Raw genomic sequence first — 15,409 nt, 5'->3', positions numbered from 1 at the left:
GTGGGTAACAAGGCAGAACTGGCCAGCAAGAAACTCCTGGAATTCCAGGAAGCATAAGACTATGGAGATGACAAAAGCTGACTGTGGAGATGTCAGCAAAGATGCAATGAGCGTGAATGAAATTTTCATGGTGATAGCTAAGACGATTCCAAGAATAAGCCCCAGAATGCACCTCGTTCTCCAGGCTGAAACCGAGGTATGGACCTCCAGGAGAACCACCCAGCCAGCAAGAGCCAGTGCTGCAGCAACTGGGCCCCTCTTGCCTGCCCACTACAATTACCTCCTCTGCTTGAACGACTAGACTGAAATCCATTCTAACCAATCACACTCAGCAACTGGTGCCACCACTGGGGACAGGGGGAGGGGTCCATCATGATTTATTTCTCCATGTAATATTGATCATGGGCCAGAGTGAGTTATTCCACCTGCACCTTTCTGGACAAATACTAATTCAATTTTAAGTTTTAAGTCACTTTTAAAATAACACTGATTTTCTGCTCTTCCCACTTGCTCCCCTTTCTATTGCTCTCCTGTTTTTCCTTTGTTGGTAGCAGCCACATGCTCCTGTTCCCCCTTACCCTTGATAATGAGGATGACAGGATTGGAGCAGCTACCTTTTCTTTGCCTCTTGCAGAACAGACTCAGCAAGAACATCCACATTCTTACTTTGTTTGGCATGGTCTTGAGTTAGGGTGATGGAGTAGGCCTTGGGTGATTGGGGAGCTAGGGAAAGGAGAGGCGGTTCTTCCTTCAGCTGGCTGTTAATCAGGCTGCAGTTCCCTCTCCACTCTTAACTCCCAGCTGAGAAACCACAGAACTGCTTCAGCATTATTGTGACAGCCACAAACCCATTACCCACAACTCCTCCACCCTCAGTCACCCTGACCTCTGGCACTATGCCCTGTTCTGACCAAATCGCAATGATGATTACTGGGGAGCAGGTAGGTAAAGGGGGAGTTGGGAGGGGATGGAACTGACTTTTTCTATATTTTATGTTTTCTTCAACATGTAATTTATCAGTATCTTTTCAATATAGTCAGCCCATTGATTGACCTCAAATATGTTTTTAATTTGGGAATTTTATATATACAGAAAAATTATAAATATAATATACAGGCCTCCCATGTACCCCTCATCCAGTTTGTTCTAATATCAGTATTTTAGCATCTTACATTACTGTGGTACATTTGCCCAAACCAAGAAACCAATGTTGATGGATCACTGACTAAAGTCAAGGCTTTATGTAGATTTCATCAGTTTTCACACTAATATCCTATTTCTATTCTGGACCTGATCCAGGAAACCATGTAACATTTAGTTGTCATGACTCTTTAGTCCCTTCTTGTCAGTGACAAGTTCAAAGTCTTTCTTCATTGTTCATGACCTTGACAGTTCTCAGGAATGCTCAACTTACGTGGTGAATGTCCATCAGTTTGGATTTGTCTGATGTTTTCCTAATGATTAGATTGAAGCTACAGGTTTAGGGAAAGTATCAGAGAGATGAAGTTTCTACCTCTTTACATGAACATGACTACCCATTTGTGATGTTAACCTTGATCACTTAGTTAACATAGTTGTTTATCAGCTTTCTCCAATGGAAATAGTCAAGTCAGTATTTCTCTCTTTTCCAAACTCAATTTTTAGAGATGATTCACTCAATCCAGCTCACACATTCAAGGAGAAGGGAAGTAGGATCCATCTTCTGGAGGGGGCAATATGTTATTTGGAATTCTTCTGTCAGAGAGATTTATCTCTTCTCCTCCATTCATTTATTTATACAATTTATACATAACACTGTAAACTCATGTATATTTATTTAATAATTTATCCTTAACCCAATGCTACATGTTTTATTTTGTTGCTGTAATTATTCTGGCTATGGCCACTGGGAGTTCTTTCATGTTGGCTCAAGTGTCCCTTTTGGCATGCTTAATCTTTACTATTTTTAAGTAATCTCTTGTTTTCTGGCACTACAAGATATTCCACGCTTATGTTGTATTTTCCCTTCACTAGCTCCAGAATCAGTCATATTTAAAATAAGTCCTGAATCATTTTATTGGAGAATAGGATTTACAAACCGGGATGTGGGCATTGGATGTGTTTGTGGCTACTGGGGTATCACTGCTTCTAGGCCTTCTCAGCGAACACAGCTAGGAAACATATGTATGTATACTAATCCATGTATATACATGGATTTATTTCTATAATTATTTCTGCATGTATCCATCTACATATATTAAATAAAACATGAGTAAATACTTATATCTCCAACTCTAATCCAGTACCACAGGTTTCATTCTAGCTCTCTCCTCTTGTTTATTTTATTTATCTTTAACATTCCTTTCTGACAGCGAGAAACCTAGCTTCCACCATTCATCATCCATTTACTTATTAGTTCAACTCTAGGATACATGTAAAGGGGTTCAGAACTGTTAACCCATATCCTTTTGAGAAACAAATTTACAAACTAGAATACAGAGTGTTTCTACAGTGTTCCTTTAAGTTTTACAATGTCCAGCTAAAACAACATTTTCCAAAGTTACTTAGGTCCGCTCCTTCCCCCGCACACATTCGGTGAAGTTATGCCATAAATTTGTGATATAATTGGACTCATTTGTTACAGTTTGCACTCTATCCTGAAATCCCAACTTAAAAAAAAACTGCATAAATTAAAATTTAATCCTTTTTGATGTCTAATTCTTCGGGCTTTAACAAATGCATAAAATCAGGTATTCACTACCACAGTACTATACAGAACATTACCTCACCCTAAAACTTGCCTTTTGCCTTTAATGTCCCCTTTGTAGTCAACCACTTTTTTCTTTTCTTTTATTTATTTATTTATTTATTTTGAGACAGAGTCTCACTCTGTCGCCTAGGCTGGAGTGCAGTAGCGCAATCTCGGCTCACTGCAACCTCTGCCTCCCAGGTTTAAGTAATTCTCCTGCCTCAGCCTCCCAAGTAGCTGGGGCTACAGGCATGTGCCGCCATGCCTGGCCAATTTTTTGTATTTTTAGTGGAGATGGGGTTTCACCATGTTAGCCAGGATGGTCTCAATCTCCTGACCTTGTGATCCGCCTACCTTGGCCTCCCAAAGTGCTGGGATTACAGACATAAGCCACCACGCCCCGCCAGTCAACCACTTTTCTTTCCCATCATTTATAATTTCAATACTTGAAATAACCGAAAAATTAGGATGCAAAAATTAAAAATCACGAGTCTTCACAGAATAAAATCTAAAATGTCACAAGAGTTACTACTTAACAGTTAAACTGTAAGAAGAGTTAATATTAAAAGTTACTGAGTTCTAGACAGGAGAACAAACATCTAAATTCCTTCATTAACTTTTTCATGATATTATTCCACAACATGCAAGATTATGAGATCAACTTAGAAGCTGTTCATGGTCAACAGAGTTGGATCCCAATCCTAAGCAACTATTTTCTACATTTATAGAATATCTTCCAAGGATGGAACCTGCAAGCTTTGCTTATGAAATGTTTTGGATTAATAGTTTAAAATAAAACCCAAACTATTTATTAAAAACAAAACCACAGTGTAGTAACAAAAAAAATATATAGAAAACTACCTTAGTCTATTCATTTTCCTGTATCAATTAAGTGATTAGTAGATCTTAACAGATGTGGTATGATAGCTGCCCAGTTTCATAGATCTAAAGCACTCAATTTCAGAAGGACAGCTCCTCAAGTAGATTAACAGATAAGAGAAAAACAACAAAAATGTCCAGGTTGCCGGGCGCGGTGGCTCACGCCTGTAATCCCAGCACTTTGGGAGGCCGAGGCGGGTGGATCACAAGGTCAAGAGATCGAGACCATCCTGGTCAACATGGTGAAACCCCGTCTCTACTAAAAATACAAAAAATCAGCTGGGCATGGTGGCACATGCCTGTAATCCCAGCTACTCAGGAGGCTGGGGCAGGAGAATTGCCTGAACCCAGGAGGCGGAGGCTGCGGTGAGCGGAGATCGTGCCATTGCACTCCAGCCTGGGTAACATGAGTGAAACTCCGTCTCAAAAAAAAAAAAAAAAAAAAAAAAAATTTGTCGGGCCCCGGGGGCCCCCACCAAAAACCCCGCCCCTTGGGGGGGGGGGGGGGGGGGGGGGAGGAAACGGACACATAAAAAAAAAAAAGAAAAAAAGAATGACTCTCCGTCTAAAAAAAAAAAAAAAAAAAAAAAATGTCCAGGTTGCTTATTTATACTGCCTCTTTCCCCTTTCCAACCCCAATTACCAGAATATGAAAGTTCCCATTTTATTTATAATTAATAGTGTGCTAAGTCTACAGGTTTCACATATTACAGGTTTTGAGAATCATGTCCCAAAAGGCGGTATTATTTGAGAGAGGTAGTTAACTAGGTAGGCTAAGCAATATAGTCTACTGCTGGCGTATCATCATCAGTTAAGAACTTTAAGATTTTAGCTTCCTCCCCCTGGTGGTAGTGTCTGGGGTGATAACTTTTAAAAAATAGATAGCATGTTAAGATTTATGGCTGCTATAGTCAAATGTAGGTAAGTAATTTGAGGATAGAAGTAGATCTAAATGAAAGAGAAGCAGATTTAAAAACTCTTCCACTTGACTTCTTTAGTTCTCTTTTTTTCTAAAATGCAATTACAACCATTACATCATTGTAAATTATATGCTGGGGTTATCTCAGTAGGTATCTGCCAAATGTAAAACTTACAGAAGCTCTTCGATGTAATAATGATGTTTTATCATTTTAATTACAAACTCTTTAAAAAATTTCCTAAAGTGTACCAATTGGGGTGGTCTAAATTAACAGTATCTCAGTAGCCCAAGGGTAGCAAAAATAGATTGAACTACAAAATTTCATCATACTTATAGCAGCTGTCTTCCTGCCTCTAGGAAGCTAAGTATTTAACAAAGCAGACAGCTTGGCATTGGCATCTGATTAGCAGTGTGTGTATTGTCAGATAGAATGTGCTTGGCTCTTTTGTTCCAGGGTTTGATTAGAAATCTGGAGAGCAGAGGCATCATGTAACTTTATTTTTAAAGCTTCTGAAAGGTAAATAAAGTGTGATGGTTCCTCTGGTATTGTACCTGAAAGACTGATTGATGTTTTTCTAGTAATATGCTTCATCACACCCTAAAAAATTTAAATAAGGAATATTGGGGGGGGAAGTACTTCAAAGATTGAAATAGGCCATTCTTAAAATCACTTTAAATACTGTACATACCAAAAATATTTTTGCAATAGAGTGCTTTGCATATTGAGTCTTGTACTAAAATACTGTTACTGTTGGGGAGGAAGAATGGTCATTTTAGAGTGTGTAAATACAAGACTCTATTCCTAAATATATGAATAGTCTAAATGAAGATTCAGAATTTTTTTTTTCCAAAACCACGTGAAAAGCTTACTGGAAAAATAACACTGTCTCATAAGAATAATATTATTTTGATGGAGGTGCCCAAACATTAAACTATAACAGGGTAAGTCTCATTAACTTTTCCTCACAAATTTCTTTGAAAATTTATTACAAATGATTGTGCTTACTGGCAGAGTTCAAAATCAGGAGAGTCCATGCAAACAATCTACTTCAATGAGAAGTACATTCTTTTACTCTATCAAATCCATCGGAGGTAATCAGACTGGATGTTTTATTCAACAGGGCTGAAGAAAATTGTTCTACAATAGGTTAATTCAAAATGGCAGCATAGAAAATGCATCTGTCAGTGGGATCAAATTACAGGGCAAGCTCCTCTCAATGCTTAGAAAAACAAGTCTGCAGTTCTACAGATTATGTGCCTGTGTGTGTTTAAAGGGGTGGGAAAGGAGCTAAATATCTGAGCTAACCTCCAATTAAAGTCAATCATAAAAACAGCCAATTTAATGAGTGCGGATTTCTTTGGGTAATTATAACACCAACCACTTTTTTCTCTTTTAAATCTGTAATTCTGCCTTCTTGTTATTGCTTGCTTTGTCATTAATCGCCTCAGGACCTTGATTTCCTAGCAACAGACTGCCACCAAACATTTGGCTCCTGTTCAACATTTTCTTTGTGAAAAATGGCACTGCTGTTGCCGCCTGGGCTGCTGCAGCTAGACTGTGTATGTGCTCTAATAATGTATTCCACTGGAAAAAAAAAAAAAATCACATGATACAGGGTGCAATGATTGAGCTCAGTTAATTACTGAGCTGGAAGTTCATCTACAATCTAAAAGCTGTGTTGCGGGAAAGGGGACTAAGGTTTGAAAAGGTGTTCCTTCTATTATCAGTAAATTGCAGGTAACAATATACAAAGAAACATTTTATTTTGGGGTGTACAAGTTTCTGTTTAAGTTTATTTAGGAAAGAGTACAAAAGGCCAATGTTCCAAAAATGTTGCCTGATGAAATTTTCCTCAGCCCCAAACACACAAAAGATTCACAGAATAGTTTGCTAAAATTTTAAAAAGCAAAATAACCTATGTATCTTTTAGCTGTTTCTTTCCTACTTAAGGCAAAAATTATTTGTATATATAAGTATGTTATGAGACAACAGAATGAGGTTTTCATTCAGGACATGAACACCCAACACTAAGAATATAGAATTCAAAATATGTTTTGATATATTGTGCACAAAAGTAAATACTTAATAATCTGTAGTAAGATAAAAAGTATACTTATCACTATTTTTGAAATGATTTAAGTGGTACTTAAGGAGTCAGGCCTCATGATTGGAAACCCAGGAATAAAATGGATTTTTTGCTTTTTTTTTTTTTTTTAAAAATAAGTAGATTTACTGAGATTCTCCATGCTTTAGAAATACTACCTCCTCCCAGAAATGAGAGTTATGGAAATTAACATAGCATGTCAGATATGGTTCGCTGATGCCTTTGCTTTAGTGCTCAGAAATAAGGCTTTGTAAGACTGGCATGTTTCAGGATTGCTGTCAGGATATGATAATTTAATATACCCAAGAGTACACTAAGAATTATGGAAGCATCTGTGAAACTAATAACCCAGTGGACATACTGATTTTTACCAATGTGTCTACATACTATATAAAAAACTTCCTACAAAGTATTGTCCCAATTCAGTTCAACTGAGGATGTGAAAATACTAGTTTACCTTAAAACACAATCACAACCCTGACAGACTGAAATAAAAATGAACTTAGGGAATATCTATAAAGGAAAACTAAGCCTTAAAAAGCCTTCTGTTATATTCAAGTAGTAAAAATGTATAATTTTTGAAAAAGACAACAAAGGAATTAAAGACATTTGAATGAATTTAAATAATTCTGCTTATTGCTGACATTAAGTCTGCAACATTTCACCAATGAGTCTGATTCTCCACTTTAATTTTATAAAAACAAATTCTCAATTGATGTAAGAAAGCAAATATGTATTTACAATCAGACAAGTTTTAGAAACAGGGCTCAAAACTTGCATATGATTAAAAACTACCACAAGAAGCCTATCAGTCTACGAAGAAAACATCAGTTGACTTTAGTAAGTAAAATATTTTAAAGATTTAATTTAGCTTATTGTAGTTTTCACATTAAAAAAGTTAAACTTACAAAAAGCAATATATCTGTGAAAAAATTATTGAGAATAATAAAATATATAATGCTCATTTACTTTATTATATGTGTGCCTTTCTGGAAAAGATGAAATATTTTTGGTGGACTATTCTATTTTTGATATTTTATTTCATTTTTACTATTTCTGTCATGTCCCTTAAATAGTGTTAATACAATATAATCTTAAATAAACTTGTTATTTATAGAATGAAGACAGAAACAGATACTTTGAAAGATGAATACAAAAAATGATTAGTAGGATAGCAGAGCTGAACAGAGTTGAGAGACAGGATAGAAATTAGATGTTTGCAGTGAGGGTATGATTAGGAAAGATGGGAAAGTTATTGAGAAAAGCATCCATGGTTCCACAATTGAAAAACAAAACAAAACAAAATCTTTTTTTGTGTCAGAAATCTGTATACAAAACGAGATAAATAAAATTTTAAAAAGCAGCAAAATATTTTTCAGAATATCTTCAACTATTTAGGATTTACTAATATCCCTAAGTAGTAAATCAGGACAATGTTAGTTAATATGAATGTGTTCTAGAAGTCTGGGGCTTCAAGAAGCTATTTCCAAAGTGAAGAAAGAAACCACATGATAGATTTAAGAGGTCAGAGCCAAAAGATCCCTATTATATAGATGAGAAACCACTACTGGTCTGAAAATGGGTAACAGGAAATACAGATTTATATAAGAACTTCCCTTCCTGCTAAGTACCAGAAAGGAAAAAGGTTGTTCTCTTGTTTTTTCATACCAATTTACCAAATAGCTTTTTTAAGCTTCATGTAACATGTCATCTACCCAAATCAGAAAAAAAACCCTGCTATTTCAAAGAATTGACCCTCATGAACCTCAAATATGGTAGTTATTAACGTGTGTGTGTGTGTGTGTGTGTGTGTGTGTGTGTGTGTGTGTGAACAAAAGCTTAAAAGACTGTAACACCTGCAATAGAGAAATAGGTAAGAGCAAGAGATCAAAGTAGACTTATTATGACTTCCACTACATGTCAACAAATAAAGACATAAATACATTATGTGTGTAATTAGGAACAACTGTATCGTTTGTAGTAATAATAACTAGGTATCATTGAAACTATTATGAGAGATGTGGATATAAGATTAAATCCAGCGGGGATGGAGCATTACTGCTGATGAGTATAACGTTTCCTTTTGTGGTGATGTGAACGTTCTAAAATTAGATTACAGTGATGGTAGCAGAACTCTGTAAATACAATAACAGCCAATGAATGATATTTTTCAAGTGGGTGAACTCAAGGGTACATTAATGCCTCAATAAAAGCTGTTAAAAAAGATTAAATTCAACTTTATCTGAAAAGATAGAGACAACAGAACATGCGGGGTAAATCATATTAAACTATATTCTATAATTATGTTCAGTGAATATGTTGGAATACAGATACCCTTCTGTAGACACGCGATTGTTTATGTCCAGTTTACATACAATTTCAAAGATATGACAACTAGCACATAAAAATGTACACTGCCATCCGAATGTTTATAAGTTTTTCCTATCTTAAACATGTTTATTAAAGAGATTTAGTAAACATTTCATTTTCTCAAGCAACTGCTGATTTTACTTTATGTCTAAAATACATAAAGTAAACATAAGTGAAAATATTTCAGTAGATGATTTGTTAATTCATTTGTGGCTCTGCATAAGTGCCTACTGTCTTAACAACTAAATGCTATACATATGCTTATTTTCTTACCATTCTGAGGCAATTAGCACATAGTGTGGTTTCCAATCCCACATAAAATTCCCAGACTTTGTTACAGTGCCACAAGTCCACAACACAAAATCTTCTAATCTTTATCTTTAGGACTCTAAGCTTCTATAACCAATACCATCCCAATTCTTCTTAAAAGGTTAGTCTATGTAATGAAAAATAACATTACTTTAACATTCCCAAAGATTTATTCTCAATCTTGGTAAAGTTTAACTTTTGGTAGCTGCCAAAAATAAGATTTAAGAAAAATTACAGGAATAAAGGAGTACATTCCCCAATTTGGAGAAAGTCTTTCTGTATAAAAATCAGTGTCACTCTTCTATAATCATACTTTTTCTTTTTTTTTTTTTTTGAGACGGAGTCTCACTCTGTCACCTAGGCAGGAATGCAATGGCATGATCTTGGCTCACTGTAACCTCTGCCTCCTGGGATCAAGCCATTCTCCTGCCTCGGCCTCTTGAATAGCTGGGATTACAAGCATGTGTCACCATACCCAGCCAATTTTTGTCTTTTTGTAGAGATGGGGTTTCACCATGTTGGCCAGGCTGGTCTCAAACTCCTTACCCAGATGATCTGTCCACCTTGGCCTACCAAAGTGCTGGAATTACAGGCCTGGCCTATAATCACTCGTTTGAAAATTTCTCCAGCAAAAATCAAAGATTCTCCCTACTAAGGTAGAGGTGATAACAGCAAATAATTGGTGTAACTTACTGAACATCAATAACATGTGAAAAATTAAAAACATTAGAAACTGAACTCTAATACTAATGGTAAGAAACAGCATAATTAAGTCTTTTTTGTTATGAGCATACCTTATTTTATTGCACTTCACAGATACCATGTATTTTTTTTTTTTTTTTTTTTTTTTACAAATCGAAAGTTTATGGCAAGCCTGCCTTAAGTAAGTCTATGGGTGTCATTATTTTCCAACAGAATGTGCTCACTTGGATCTCTGTCATGTTTTGGTAATTCTTTCAATACTTCAAACTTTTATTATATCTGTTATAGTGATCACTGTTCTATGATATAATTATTGTAATTGTTTGGGGATGCTACCAACCACACCCATATAAAATGGTGAACTTAACTGAAAAATGTCTTGTTTTCACTGATCTCCTAGCTGGCCATCACCCTATCTCTCTACCTCTCCTAAGGCCTCCCTATTTCTTGAGACATAATAATAGTGACATTAGGCCAATTAATAATCCTACAATGGTCTCTAAGTGTTCAAATGAAAGAAAGAGTTATATGTCTTCACTTTAAATCAAAAGCTAGAAATAATTGAGCTTAGTGAAGAAGGCATATTGAAAGGTGAGAGGTTGAAAGCTTGACCTCTCACACCAAACAGGCAAGTTATCAATCAAAAGAAAAAGTTCTTGAAGAAAATTAGAAGCGTTACTTCAGTGAACACATGAATGATAAGAAAGTGAAACAGACTTATTGCTGACATGGAGAAAGTTTCAACGCTCTGTATAGAAGATCAAACCAGCCACTGCATTCTCTTAAGTCAAAGCTTAATCCCAAGCACAGTCATAACTCTTCAATTCTATCAAGGCTGAGAGGTGAGGATGCTGTGCAAGAAAAGTCAGACTCTAAAAGAGGTTGGTTTGTGAGGCTGACAGAAAGAAGCAATCTCCATATCATAAAAGTGCAAGGTAAAAAAGCAAGCAGTTATGAGTTATCCAGATCTTGCTAACATCATTAATGAAGTTGGCTACACTAAACAACAGATTTTCAACACAGACAAAAGAGTCTTCTATTGGTAGAAGATGCCATCCAAGACTTTTATAGCTAGAGAGAAGTCAATGCCTGGCTTCGAAATTTCAAAGGATAGGATGACTCTTTTGTTAGTGGCTAATGCAGCTGGTGGCTTTCAGTTGAAGTCAATGCTTATTTACCATTCTAAAAATCCTAGAGCCCTTAAGAATTATGCTAAATCTCCTCTGCTTGTGCTCTACCAATGGAATAACAAAGCCTGGATGAATGCACACCTGTTAGAGTACGATATGCTGAATATTTTAAGTCCATTGTTGAGATCTACTGCTCAGAAGAGATTCTCTTTAAAATATTACTGCCCATAGACAATGCATCTGATAACCAAAGAGCTCTGATGGACACATACAAGGAGATGAACATTGTTTTCATGGCTGCTAATACAACATTCATTCTGCAGCCCATGGATCAAGTAGTAATGTTGACTTTCAAATCTTATTTAAGTAATATATTACATAATGTATAGCTGCCATAGTGACTTCTCTGATTGGTCCAGGCAGAGTAAATTGAAAACCTCCTGAAAATAATCCATCATTCTAGTTATCATTAAGAACATTCATAGGCTGGACATGGTGGCTCACACCTATAATCCCAGCACTTTGGGAGGCTGCAGTGGGAAGATCACTTGAGCCCAGGATTTTGAGGTTAGCCTGGGCAATATGGTGAGACCTCATCTCTACAAAAATAAAATAAAAGATGAGATGGGAGGATTGCTTGAGCCTGCCTGGGAGGTCGAGGCACTGTGCTGTGATTGTGTCACTGCACTTCTCTGTCTGGGTGACAGGAGTAAGACCCTGTCTCAAAAGAGAAAAAAAAAAGAAAGAAAAAAGAAAAAAAAAAAATTCATGACTCATGGGATGTGGTCAAAATATTAACATTAATAGAAGTTTAGAAGAAGTGGATTCCAACCCTCATGGATCACTTTCGAGGCCTTCAAGACTTCAGTGGAAAAAGTCACTGCACATATGGTGGAAATAGCAAGAGAACTAGTATTAGAAGTGAAGCCTGAATATTGGACTGAATTGCTGCAGTCACATGATAAAACTTCAATGGATGAGAAGCTGCTTCTTAAAGATGAACAAAGAAAGTGGTTTCTTGACATGAAATCTACTCCTGGTGAACACCCTATGAACACTGTTGATGTGACAACAAAAGATTCAGAGTATTACATAAACATAATTGTTAAAGCAACAGGGTTAGAGAGGGCTAACTCCAATTTCAAAGAAGTTCTACTGTAGGTAAAATGTTATCAAATGGCATCGTATGCTACAGGGAAATCTTTTATGAAAGGAAGTGTCAATTGATATAGCAAACTTCATTATTGCCTTATTTTAGGATATTGTCACAGGTACCCCAACCTTCAGAAGCCACCACCCTGAGCAGTCAGCAGTCATCAACATGGGTGCAAGACTCTCCACAGGAAAAAGATTATTACTCGCTGAAGGCTCAGATGATCTTTAGCATTTTTTAGCAAAAAAGTGTTTGTTCGTTTGTTTTGAGACAGAGTCTCACACTGTCACACAGGCTGCAATGCAGTGGCAGGATCTCAGCACACCGCAACCTCCGCCTCCCAGTTTCAAGCAATTCTCCTGCCTCAGCCTCCCAAGTAGCTGGGATCATAGGCACCCGCCATCAAGCCTAGCTAATTTTTTGCATTTTCTTTTAGTAGAGACGGGGTTTCACCATGTTGGCCAGGATGGTCTCAAACTCATGACTTCATGATCCACCCGCCTGGGTCTCCCAAAGTGCTGGGATTACAGGCGTGAGCCACCACACCTGGTTGCAACAAAGTATTTTTAATTAAAGTATGTGTATTTTTAAAGGTATAATGCTACTGCACACTCTCGAGAGTGCTGTATAGTATAAACATAACTTTTATATGAATTGAGAAAACAAAATACTCATGTGACTTGCTTTATTGTGATATGTGCTTTATTGAGGTAGTCTGGAACTGAATCCACAATATCTCTAAGGTATGCCTGTATTTGCCTATATGTTAAGCAAAGACATCTTTGGTTAAGTCAAATTTTAACATATCTTGGGCTTTACTTGAAGTGACTATCAAATAAAATTTTAAAACATGAATGAAAAAGATTCCCATGTGTTAAGTGTCAGTAATTTTACACCAATATGAAAAGCTCCAAATAAAACAAACAGTTCTACAGATTTCATTTTATTCCCTGTATTTATCAATGAAATAGTTAAGGTCACCTGCAACTATTTCATTAGGGATTAACTATGAATATTTAAGCCTTTATTTGACATTGTCAAATAAAGTTAATGAAGTAGTCCAGAATAGGATAGTTAAAAATTGGAGGCAAAAACGGAGGACTAAAGTCATATGGTGATCATATGGAGACCACTGATTTGACCAATATAATGGGAGTTCTAACACATAAGAGTTCAAAACTGCACTAGGAACAATGATAAAACAAAAGGCTAGACACAGTTTAGCTCTCCCACCTCTTGAACTAATAATGCTAGAAGAATATTATAAAGATTAATTAACAAATTCCAAAAATACGTGAACTCTATTTAAATGCTATATAAAGAGCTGTGACATTATTTAATCAACTGTCATTCCCAGACTATCTTAAATTATGAAAAATCCTTAGTTCACTCACTCTGCCAAAGTATGCTTATTATAACAGTACTGATTATGTTACAAAGCCTTGTACCATGGTCTAATAAGGTTTAAGGGAATCACTTTAAGGAAGTAATTTTTTTTTTCCAGACAGAATCTCGCTCTGTCAGCCAGGCTGGAGTATAGTGGCATAATTTTGGCTCACTGCAACCTCTGCCTCCTGGGTTCAAGTGCTTCTAGTGCCTCAGCCTCCTGAGCAACTGGGACTAAGGCGTGAACCACTATGTATGGCTAATTTTTGTATTTTTAGTAAGAATGGGCTGGTCTTTACTAAAAATTTTGGCCGGGCTGGTCTCTACTAAAAATTTTGGCCAGGCTGGTCTTGAACTCTTGATCACAGGTGATCCACCCACTTCAGCCTGCCAAAGTGCTGGAATTACAGGCATGAGCCACTATGTCTGGTCTAAGTAAGTCATACTTAGCTTAAAAAAAAAAAACTTCAATTTCTATTAGATTACCATTACAAAACAACTTAACTTACTTTCACTGAAACTTTCTCAAATCTTTTCATGACAGAGCAAAGAATACTAGATGACACATTCTAAATTCTGAGCATGAAATTTTGACCAATCTTTTAAAATTTCTAGTCATGTTTTAGTGTAACCATATGTTTTAGTAAGTACTGCCAAAAGATAACCAAATCCTAAAAAATAGAATTTAATGATAAATTCTTTCTAACTTGTAATTCAATGGTCACAGACCACATTACTGACATGTAAAATTTCAAATATATGATTTCTTAGATGTAATTTCTTATAATCTATCACATTGCCTCATTTTAAGGACTTTATTGCTTTTAGATTACTGACAAAGATATTTAATTGTAACTGAGTATAAATAAAAGTTTTACTAAGAAAAATTATTACTCATGGCATAGGTATAAAAAACCTATAGGCCAACAAAGCAGGAGATGTAAAACGCAAACATTTGCTAGTGATTCTTACTTGCCTTTAATATACATATACTTCTATTTCTTTGCAAGTATGAACTCTATTGCTTACTACCAAGGCTGTACATTTTTTCATACCATGTTTCTTCTACTGACCTATAATCATACTTATTCCAGAGGCAAACATTAGTGACATTCAAAAACTCTACCCTCACGAAAACCACGTTCCCCAAAGTAGTAAAATTCTAGGCTGAAAACAGATAGAAGTGGTCAAGATAGAGTTATAAATAAATGAAGAGAGGAAAAGGGAAGACCTACGGTAAGACATAAAAACTGGAAAAATAATTTTGAAAAGAAAACAGGCATGAGTGTTAAAGGAAAACTCACTACAAGCCTCATAGTCTCACAAAATTATTGACAAGATATGACTTATTATTCTTTCATTTATAGTGTTTAATTTCTAATCCGTGAAACAGGGTACAAATTTGGCTGGCCTTGTTTATGGACAGTAAGTTACAAGGTACTAAAAGTTTGTTAAAATCTTTTTCTTAAATATCTTTTTAAAGCCTAAAGTTTAAAATTCTCCCCATAATAAGTCTAAACATGTAAGATGATTAGTTCTTTACAGTGTATTTGAAACTTGGAACTTTTTTTCCTATCATAAAGAGATGTTATTTGAAATAATGCATAGATTTCTAAACAAAATCCTACTGTACTCACAATGTAGTTCAAACAATATAGATAACCAAGAAATTACAAAAAATTATAATACTAGTAATTACACACAGATGAACAACTATATCTTAGCTGA

At 35.8% G+C, this 15,409-nt stretch overlaps 1 protein-coding gene and 1 long non-coding RNA gene across 7 annotated transcripts in view; both read right to left on the bottom strand.

The window, feature by feature from the left end:
• ADK (adenosine kinase) overlaps window positions 1-15,409 on the bottom strand; it is a 578,382-nt gene that overhangs the window by 297,574 nt on the left and 265,399 nt on the right. The gene's annotated exons all lie outside the window — the stretch shown is intronic.
• Window positions 3,816-15,409, bottom strand: part of LOC119466718 — a 13,862-nt gene continuing 2,268 nt past the window's right edge. Inside the window, exons 2-3 of the long non-coding RNA XR_005195183.1 lie at window positions 14,675-14,676; window positions 3,816-3,866 (exon numbers count right to left, since the gene is read on the bottom strand). This is a non-coding gene — a long non-coding RNA (uncharacterized LOC119466718). The remainder of the gene's footprint in view (window positions 3,867-14,674; window positions 14,677-15,409) is intronic.

Source organism: Cebus imitator, unplaced genomic scaffold (genome assembly GCF_001604975.1).
Source record: "Cebus imitator isolate Cc_AM_T3 unplaced genomic scaffold, Cebus_imitator-1.0 Scaffold11, whole genome shotgun sequence".
NCBI lineage: Eukaryota > Metazoa > Chordata > Mammalia > Primates > Cebidae > Cebus > Cebus imitator.
This window is presented reverse-complemented; position numbering and strand designations above follow the sequence as displayed.